This window comes from Hyperolius riggenbachi, chromosome 12 (assembly GCF_040937935.1).
Source record: "Hyperolius riggenbachi isolate aHypRig1 chromosome 12, aHypRig1.pri, whole genome shotgun sequence".
Taxonomy (NCBI): domain Eukaryota; kingdom Metazoa; phylum Chordata; class Amphibia; order Anura; family Hyperoliidae; genus Hyperolius; species Hyperolius riggenbachi.
Genome location: NC_090657.1, coordinates 157,351,485 through 157,361,498, shown reverse-complemented (window position 1 = coordinate 157,361,498; position 10,014 = coordinate 157,351,485). Strand labels below are relative to the sequence as shown.

The following is a 10,014-nucleotide window of genomic DNA, read 5'->3' as shown; positions in this document are numbered from 1 at the left end:
TACCTCTCTACTTTTTGAGATGAAAAAAAAGGGGACACTTAAGCCACGCCCCTGCCACAACCCTGGCCACGCCCTCACCACGCCTCTCGTCACGCATACCATAAAGATTTCATAAGAAAAATATGTTGTTTTATAATTCAAACCACACTGGTCCTTTCTATCCTGGTTCATTTTACTTCATAGTAACCTTTTTGAAATTAGTATTATATCAATTTAAAGGATGGGAATAAAGTTTAGAGTCAATCAAACACATTTTTAGTATAGAAAGAGGGACAAATGAGGGTGAAAGAGGGACTACCCCTCCAAAAAAGGGACAGTTGGGAGCTATGGTATATGTAGTCAGGTGTATATGTCCCCAATATATGTAGCCAGAGGTATATGTCCCCAGTATATGTAGCCAGGGGTATATGTGCCCAGTATATGTAGCCAGGGGTATATGTCCCCAGTATATGTAGCCAGGGGTATATGTCCCCAGTATATGTAGCCAGAGGTATATGTCCCCAGTTTATGTAGCCAGGGGTATATGTCCCCAGTATATGTAGCCAGGGGTATATGTCCCCAGTATATGTAGCCAGGGGTATATGTCCCCAGTATATGTAGCCAGGGGTATATGTGCCCAGTATATGTAGCCAGGGGTATATGTCCCCAGTATATGTAGCCAGGGGTATATGTCCCCAGTATATGTAGCCAGAGGTATATGTCCCCAGTATATGTAGCCAGGGGTATATGTCCCCAGTATATGTAGCCAGAGGTATATGTCCCCAGTTTATGTAGCCAGGGGTATATGTCCCCAGTATATGTAGCCAGGGGTATTGGGCAGAAGAGGAAAGAAAAGATCGAGGCACCAGCCGCAAAACAGTGCACTAATGCGGCGGGGAGCAGAGCGGACATCACTCCTTCTTCCCTCCCTCTCCATCATGGCCCCCCTCGTGAGTCCCCATCATGAAATAGAAAGATCGTGCGCAGCGGCCAGCAGGTGTTTAGTTTACATACCGTTCCAGCGGCCAGCTTCCTACTTCCTGTTTCGCGGAAACAGGAAGTAGGAAGCCAGCCGCTGGAACGGTATGTAAACTAAACACCCGGTGGCCGCTGCGCACGATCTCTCCATTTCATGATGGGGACTCACGAGGGGGGCCATGATGGAGAGGAAGGGAGGGAGGAAGGAGTGATGTCCGCTCTGCTCTCCGCTGCATTAGTACACTGTTTTCCGGCTGGTGCCTCGATCTTTTCTTTCTCTCCTCACGCCTCACCTCTGCCTGCCGGGACACAAGGGGGGGGGTATCCCGGGACAGCGGGACCCCTCCCCCAACCCGTGACCGTCCCGACGAATCCGGGACGGTTGGGGACCCTGTGAACGGCGGCGAAAAAATGGGCGTGGTCATGATGGCATGTGGGCGGGGCTAACTGTAATGTAGTTATACCAGCTAATGAAGTTACATTAAAAAAATATGAAGTAAATGCACATAATAACAGAAAGCTTTTTCCCCAGTAAATGCACGTAATGACAGACAGCGTTTTCCCAGTAAATGCATGTAATGAGAGACAGCGTTTCACCAGTAAATGCATGTAATGACAGACAGCCTTTCACCTGTAAATGCATGTAATGACAGACAGCCTTTCACCTGTAAATGCACGTGACGAGAGACAGTGTTTCCCCAGTAAATGCACGTAATGAGAGACAGCGTTTCCCCAGTAAATGCACGTAATGAGAGACAGTGTTTCCCCAGTAAATGCACATAAGAGACAGCGTTTCCCCAGTAAATGCACATAAGAGACAACATTTCACCACTAAATGCACATAAGAGACAGCGTTTCACCACTAAATGCATGTAATGACAGACAGCCTTTCACCAGTAAATCCATGTGTAACACCCGCAGTAATGGCGGCTGCGGACACTCAAGGTATTTCCGCAGCCGCCTTGCCTTCATGTTCAGGGACCTCGCCCGTGGGACCTTTATGCAGGGAGGAGGCGCGTCAGCTGTCCGGCCGGTCGGCTGACGTCAGAGGAGACTCACGGCGCTCCGGATTGGTTGATTGTTGTGGGCGTGGCGGTGGGGTCTCCTCTGCTTCATAAGCCTTCTCTGTTCACTCGCAACTTGTCTGCTGTTGTGAATACTTATGTGCTAGCGCTCAGACATTAGATAGTATCCGGTGTGCTTTGATCTGAGAGGAAACCAGGGATTTCACACAAGACTAGGATTGTATACTGTTAATGATATTCTGTGTATGACTCTTGCTACCCTCTGACTCTGCTCTTGCTTATCGTTCCTGTACATCTGCCCATCTGACTCTGTTGCTGAATCCTGCCTGATATCTTACTATTCTCTTGCCTGTCGATTCTGTACTGTGCTTGCTCGTTCATTACTGATCATAGCCTGTCTGACCTCTCTACTCACCAGTGAGCCCTTGTCAGAGAATCTTACTATTCTCTTGCCTGTCGATTCTGTACTGTGCTTGCTCGTTCATTACTGATCATAGCCTGTCTGACCTCTCTACTCACCAGTGAGCCCTTGTCACTGGTGAGGTGCTCTACTGATAGTACCCACCAGCTCCTCTGGTGAGGTGAAGCCAAACTATCAGTTATTGTGTCCTGATAGTACCCACCAGCTCCTCTGGTGAGGTTTAGTCAAACTATCAGTTGCTGTGTTCTAATAGTACCCACCAGCTCCTCTGGTGAGGTTAAGCCAAACTAATCAGTTACTGTGTCCTAATAGTACCCACCAGCTCCTCTGGTGAGGTTAAGCCAAACTAATCAGTTACTGTGTTCTAATAGTACCCCCCAGCTCCTCTGGTGAGGTTAAGTCTAACTACTAAGTTACACTGTTCTATAAGGACCCACCAGCTTCTCTGGTGAGGTTTAGCTACTATTCTGTTACTGTTGCACCAAGCACTACATACCTCGTTGCTTACCTGCTATACTTGTATTGTTGGTGATACTGCAGATCACCACATAATCAGGTATAACGTCTGTATTATTGGTGATTCTGCAGATCACACATAATCAGACATCTGTGTTGCTACACCAATCGTTACACCCTGACAGTGTGGTCACCAGCTCTGCTGTCTCATCTCCTGTATGTGCTGCACAGTGGTCACCAGCTCTGCTGTCTCATCTCCTGGATGTGCTGCACAGCGTGGTCACCAGCTCTGCTGTCTCATCTCCTGAATGTGCTGCACAGCGCGGTCACCGGCTCTGCTGTCTCATCATCTGTGTGTGCTGCACAGTGTGGTCAGCATCTCCGCTGTCGCATCTACTGTATGTGCTGCACAGCGTGGTCACCAGCTCCGCTGTCTCATCTCCTGTATGTGCTGCACAGTGTGGTCACCAGCTCTGCCGTCTCTTCTCCTGTATGGGCTGCACAGCGCGGTCACCAGCTCTGCTGTCTCATCTCCTGTATGTGCAGCTCAACGTGGTCACTAGCTCTGCTGTCTCATCTCCTGTATGTGCTGCACAGCGCAGTCACCAGCTCTGCTGTCTCTTCTTCTGTGTGTGCTGCACAGAGCAGTCGCCAGCTCTGCTGTCTCATCTCCTGTATGTGCTGCACAGCGCGGTCACCAGCTCTACTGTCTCATCTCCTGAATGTGCTGCACAGCCCAGTCACCAGCTCTGCTGTCTCATCTTCTGTATGGGCTGCACAGCGCGGTCACCAGCTCTGCTGTCTCATCTCCTGTATGTGCTGCACAGCGTCTCATCTTCTGTATGTGTTGCACAGCGCGGTCACCAGCTCTGCTGTCTCATCTGTATGGGCTGCACAGCGCGGTCACCAGCTCTGCTGTCTCATCTCCTGTATGTGCTGCACAGCGTCTCATCTTTTGTGTGGGCTGCACAGCGCGGTCACCAGCTCTGCTGTCTCATCTCCTGTGTGTGTTGCACAGCGCGGTCACCAACTCTGCTGTCTCATCTCATGTATGTGCTGCACAAAGAGGTCACCAGCTCTGCTGTCTCATCTCCTGTGTGTGCTGCACAGCGTGGTTACCAGCTCTGCTGTCTCATCTCCTGTATTTGCTGCACAATGCGGTCACCGGCTCTGCTGTCTCATCTCCTGTATGTGCTGCACAGCGCAGTCACCAGCTCTGCTGTCTCATCTTCTGTATGTGCTGCACAGTGTGGTCACCAGCTCTGCTGTCTCATCTCCTGGATGTGCAGCACAGTGCGGTCACCAGCTCTGCTGTCTCATCCCCTGTATGTGCTGCACAGCGTGGTCACCAGCTCTGCTGTCTCATCTCCTGTGTGTGCTGCACAGCGTGGTCACCAGCTCCGCTGTCTCATCTCCTGAATGTGCTGCACAGCGCGGTCACCAGCTCTGCTGTCTCATCATCTGTGTGTGCTGCACAGTGTGGTCAGCATCTCCGCTGTCGCATCTACTGCATGTGCTGCACAGCGTGGTCACCAGCTCCGCTGTCTCATCTCCTGTATGTGCTGCACAGTGTGGTCACCAGCTCTGCCGTCTCTTCTCCTGTATGGGCTGCACAGCGCGGTCACCAGCTCTGCTGTCTCATCTCCTGTATGTGCTGCACAGCGCAGTCACCAGCTCTGCTGTCTCATCTCCTGTATGTGCTGCACAGCGCGGTCACCAGCTCTACTGTCTCATCTCCTGAATGTGCTGCACAAAGCGGTCACCAGCTCTGCTGTTTCACCTCCTGTGTGTGCTGCACAGGGCGGTCATCAGCTCTGCTTTCTCATCTCCTGTATTTGCTGCACAGTGTGGTCACCAGCTCTGCTGTCTCATCTTCTGTATGTGCTGCACAGTGTGGTCAGCATCTCCGCTTTCTCATCTACTGTATGTGCTGCACAGCGCGGTCACCAGCTCTGCTGTCTCATCTCTTGTATGTGCTGCACAGCGTCTCATCTTCTGTATGTGCTGCACAGCGCGGTCACCAGCTCTGCTGTCTCATCTTCTGTATGGGCTGCACAGCGCGGTCACCAGCTCTGCTGTCTCATCTCCTGTGTGTGCTGCACAGCGCGGTCACCAGCTCTGCTGTCTCATCTCATTAATGTGCTGCACAAAGCGGTCACCAGCTCTGCTGTCTCTTCTCCTGTGTGTGCTGCACAGAGCGGTCACCAGCTGTGCTGTCTCATCTCCTGTATGTGCTGCACAGTGCGGTCACCAGCTCTGCTGTCTCATCTCCTGTATGTGCTGCACAGTGTGGTCACCAGCTCTGCTGTCTCATCTCCTGTATGTGCTGCACAGTGCGGTCACCAGCTCTGCTATCTCATCTCCTGTATTTGCTGCACAATGCGGTCACCGGCTCTACTGTCTCATCTCCTGTATGTGCTGCACAGCGCAGTCACCAACTCTTCTGTCTCATCTTCTGTATGTGCTGCACAGTGTGGTCACCAGCTCTGCTGTCTCATCTTCTGTATATGCTGCACACACTGGTCAGCATTTCCGCTTTCTCATCTACTGTATGTGCTGCACAGCGCGGTCACCAGCTCTGCTGTCTCATCTCCTGTATGTGCTGCACAGCGCGGTCACCAGCTCTGCTGTCTCATCTACTGTATGTGCTGCACAGCGCGGTCACCAGCTCTGCTGTCTCATCTCCTGTATGTGCTGCACAGTGGTCACAGCTCTGCTATCTCATCTACTGTATGTGCTGCACAGTGGTCACCAGCTCTGCTGTCAGTGAGGTTCATAACAAGTTGACAGCTGCCTGCTCACTACCCAGTTGTATCATTGCTGTGTGTTTTCTGCCGTGTGGTTTTGGCCTTCTCTTATCAGCTGCTCTACCTTGTGCAATAAGACCTGGGAGCAACCGAAGTCAGGTAGATGTGTCTAGTCTCCTGTTCAAGCGGGGGCATGCCTCACAATGTGAAGACTGTGGAGGTAGATTGGGGCGTGTACGAGCGAAATCGCTGCCAGTAGACTTGGGCGCAGGATACAGCCGATATATGGCTTATCCTGCTGCTGCACAAGTCCCCGCAGCGTTAATTACTATTCCCCCCTCCAGGTCCATGTGGATAGTGGGGAATTATGTAATTCGGCTTCCAGCTATTGCTGGCGGCAGAATTACAGTGTTTTAAAAGTATCTTCAAAATTGTCTTTTGACGGCCCCGAAGCTACTGACTGTGCGACGCTATAGCTGTAATACCTATCACAGTCTATGGTGGCGCCAGCTTCGCCCAAATCTCCTGCGCTCTAATCGACGTGCTCGGATTGGGGCATAGTGGCTGATTGTAAGGTCGAGAGTCCACTGAGCCTCACAAGCCGTAGAATCTGTACATTTTTATGTTCCTCTACAGCAGCGGTGTCCAACTGGCGCACCAGGCTTCCTGCTGTGGCCCACCAGCCCAGTGTTCTCTCCAGGATCAATGAATCAGCCGGGCGGAACTGGAGCGCGCAGGTAAAACAAATAACTGCCCGACTGATGAGACCGTCTGCCCTGTTGTCATGCACGACTCTTCACTGTTTATCAGCTGTCAAGTTAAGCCACGCTCGGCCAATCAGCGCGCCCTTGCCATCACAGGCGTGGCCTAGTGGGAGGAATACTGTTCGTGCCTGTCAGCCAATCCGCGGGTGGATTCTGTGTAGCTCTCGACGAGCGCAGTGACATCAGCTGGCTTGGGGAGCGATTTATGCTTCCTATCGAGACATGCTGAAATCCGATCTGGGCATGTGCACCAGCACTTGAGCTCAGTTTGCCTGATATCCTTCCGCCGGCTTGTCGATAATAACTACTACTAAGCATTCCATAGGAGCAGGTTAGGAGAGGTTGTAGGTTAGTGTTAGGAGTAGAAAAGGGAGGTTAGCGTTAGGAGAACAGATGGGAGGGTTAGTGTTAGGATAGGAGAGGGGGTAGAGTTAGGGTTACGAGTGGAGAAGGGTGAGTAAGTTAGGCAGACCAGTAGCATATCTCGATAAAATTGCATATTTAGACACCTTGTCTATCGATTGACACTACCAGATTAGACCAGGTAGTACATTTCGACAAAGTAGGACAACTCGGCACTACACCGGGAATGCTTCGGAGTGGAGAAGTGCGCTGGAGTTTGTGTGGGGGACTGAAGAGCTTCATTTCCGACATGGGGTTCTGAGCCCAGATATGTGGAGGGTGGCTGTGTTGTGGGGGAAGCGAGCCCAGCACCAGCCAAGCTATCAGCAGGCCAGCCAATCACAGCCTCTGCCTGCTGGCTGTGTGTAAAGAGTCACTCCACACAGGTGTGTATCTTCAGTCACTGGAGTAGGACTGTATTGTCTCTATGTCACTAACCCAGCTCCAGCCATCAGTAGGCCAGCCAATCACAACCTCTGCAGTGTTCTCACCAGGCTCATGAGCACCATGTGAGGGGGGACACTGCCTAATGGTATTTATTGAGGTGGAACGCTGCCTACTGTTATTTGTTGAGGGGGAGATGCTGCGTAATGTTATTTGTTGTGGGGTAATGATGCCCAATGCTATTTTTTGAGGGCAAACGCTGCCAGTCTAAATGCATTTTGTGGAAATCTGCTGCCAATTGAAGAGTGAGTGTGTGTGTGTGTGTGTGTGTGTGTGTGCGTGCGTGCGTGCGTGCGTGCGTGCGTGCGTGCGTGCGTGTGTGTTGGCAAGAACCTTTAAAACCTTTGGCCCTCCACTATGTGGTCTGAAAAAAACATGGCTCTCCATGCCCGTGAAGTTAGACAGCACTGCTCTACAGTATCTCCTAGGATGAAAAATCCCCATCAAATCCCATATTTCAGTATGAGCAAGTAGCTGCACGGAGCTGATGTCCTTCACTAGGGAGATTGATTGATTTATCAGCAGAAATGGAGTTTTGTGATCATGGAAACCTGCTCCAGAACATTCTGGACCTCAATCTCCACCAGAGGTTCTTCCAACAGGACAGGGGCCCCAGGCACAAAATAAGGCCAGATGGAAGAGGCCAAACTTTGCACAAATCAAAACCTCTGGACTGATCTTAGAATACTTGCAGCGAAGTTCCTGATGGTAATATATACCCAACCTTATAGAGCTTAAGAGGGTCTACAGGGAAGACTGGCAGAAAATACCCAAATCCAGGTGTGTAAAGGTGGCCATACATCAGGCGACTACATCAGGCGACTTGGCGGCCAGTCGACCATCCGATTCCATTATTATAATCTAAATCGGATGAAAATTGGTACTGCCAAGTGCATTCCCAACCAATTGTGGGCTTAAATAGGTCGGGGGGAATGGTGAGCGATATTGGGACGAGCAGCAACAAACGTGACAAAACCCCCGGCGCTGTTCCTGCAATGTATAAATATGGTGTAACATTACCTGTCCTATGTGGCGATGCCCGTCTGTCTTCTGCCACTCCTCTATTAGCCGCATACACGCAGTAGAGCGGACCAACAGCGATCGGCTATTTCCGCCTATCTCAGAGCGGAGATTGGATACTGCGCCTGCGCTGGGAAGGTAAATATTTACATGCCCGCTGTTTGGAGGGGCACAGTGAGACCGGCGTGGGACACAGGAGGACGGGGGAAGCCTTGATCGGATCCGGAGGCTTTGCCCTACCGAGGTGAGTACCCCCCAGGGGAACTTTTTTTAGTTACAGGTTTTCTTTAAAAACGCATATAAAAGCGCATAAAAAAACACATACAAAACGCATTACATTGCATCACCATTGACTTTCATTATGTGTGTTTTTGAAACTTTTTGGAAAAAATATGCCCCAAAACCAGTGTGTGCCCCAAAACCAGCATGTGTGCCCCTGCTAAAACGCCGCTATCCCGCAGCTGAAAGGGGGTCCCTTACCTCCCAAATCCCCTCCGTTGTTCCCGGGCATCTCTTCCTGGTGAGGCAGGGCTAATGGCTGCAGCCCTGCCTTACACGCGTCTGTCAGCGCGTATCTCCGCCTCTCGCCCGCCCCTCTTAGTCTTCCTTCGCTGAGAGGGGCGGGGGAGAGGCGGCGATGCGTCGCTGATAGACGCGCTGAGAGGCAGGGTTGCGTCCGTTAGCCCTGCCTCCAGCAGCAGCAAAATCTACGACCAAGTTGGTCGTAGTTTTTGCAAGGGGGGATTTGGGGGGTAAGGGACCCCCGTTCAGCCGCGGGATAGCGGCGTTTTAGCAGGGGCACACATGCCCCTGATGAATATAAGCTCTGAAGCGAGTTTTATTCTCGCTTTAGAGTCTCTTTAAGTAACATTATATGCATAAAAGCTGTGTTTTATGCAACACTAGCGGTCCAGCTTATGGTGCCCATACTTAGTACAATTTTTTTTTCCATCCAATAATTTAGTTCGATTATTCCGTTAGATCGAATATAAAGATTTTTCCAACATGTCCGATCAGATTTTTATTGAAAAAACAGGATAATCAACTTTTTTTTTTCTTGATCAAAAAAAGAGATTCTTTTGAACTTTCATTCGATTTGATCGTTTTGGTTGAATAAATGGTAACATTTTATAGTTTTTATTGTACCGTGTATGGGCACCTTAATGTATTCCCAGCCTCACTCTTCAATCAGACCACAGCCTGTGAGTGCTGCCAATGAAGTACTGAGTCAACAGAATACTTACAAGCTTATTTTTTTGTGTTACGATGGTGAAAATGGCTCTAATCCTGTTTTCACTTACGTTATAAGGTGCTGAGCATAGCATGAGAAAGAGAAACAAAAAGTTTAGTGTCAAAGAAACCTGAATTGCAATGAAGCCAGAAAAAAGCAAAAGTGGAGCATCATAGACAAATGGAAAGGAGTCTGAATCCTTTCGCGTCTATCGTTGAAGGCAGATCATTGAGAGCTTGTACTGGAGCTATCTACACTCTGATTTATTCCAGGCTACGGTCACAGCCTCCACTGTATGCAGCTCAGATATTGTTTATATTATTGGTCTGCAGACATGAACAGCCCTACTGACAGATACCCAAATGTATGATGTCTTGGACTGCCATTATTTTCACCTAGGTTCAAAGCCTTCTACAGGTTTATTTGTTGGTCTTTTCTGAGCCAGGTCTTCCTGTAATCCTTACAAACATTACAATGGAGATGTGACTTCCCATAAATCAGGACAAAGCTATGTGTGCATGAGGGGAAGGCAATTTATTATAATTGT

General features: G+C 50.0%; 1 long non-coding RNA gene across 2 annotated transcripts in view; it reads left to right on the top strand.

Moving 5' to 3' along the window:
* LOC137542444 (uncharacterized) overlaps positions 1 to 10,014 on the top strand; it is a 268,779-nt gene that overhangs the window by 513 nt on the left and 258,252 nt on the right. Inside the window, exon 2 of one of the 2 annotated variants that reach the window (XR_011025431.1) lies at positions 6,243 to 6,343. The exons of the other annotated variant lie outside the window; for it this stretch is intronic. This is a non-coding gene — a long non-coding RNA (uncharacterized lncRNA). The remainder of the gene's footprint in view (positions 1 to 6,242; positions 6,344 to 10,014) is intronic. 2 annotated transcript variants of the gene reach the window in all.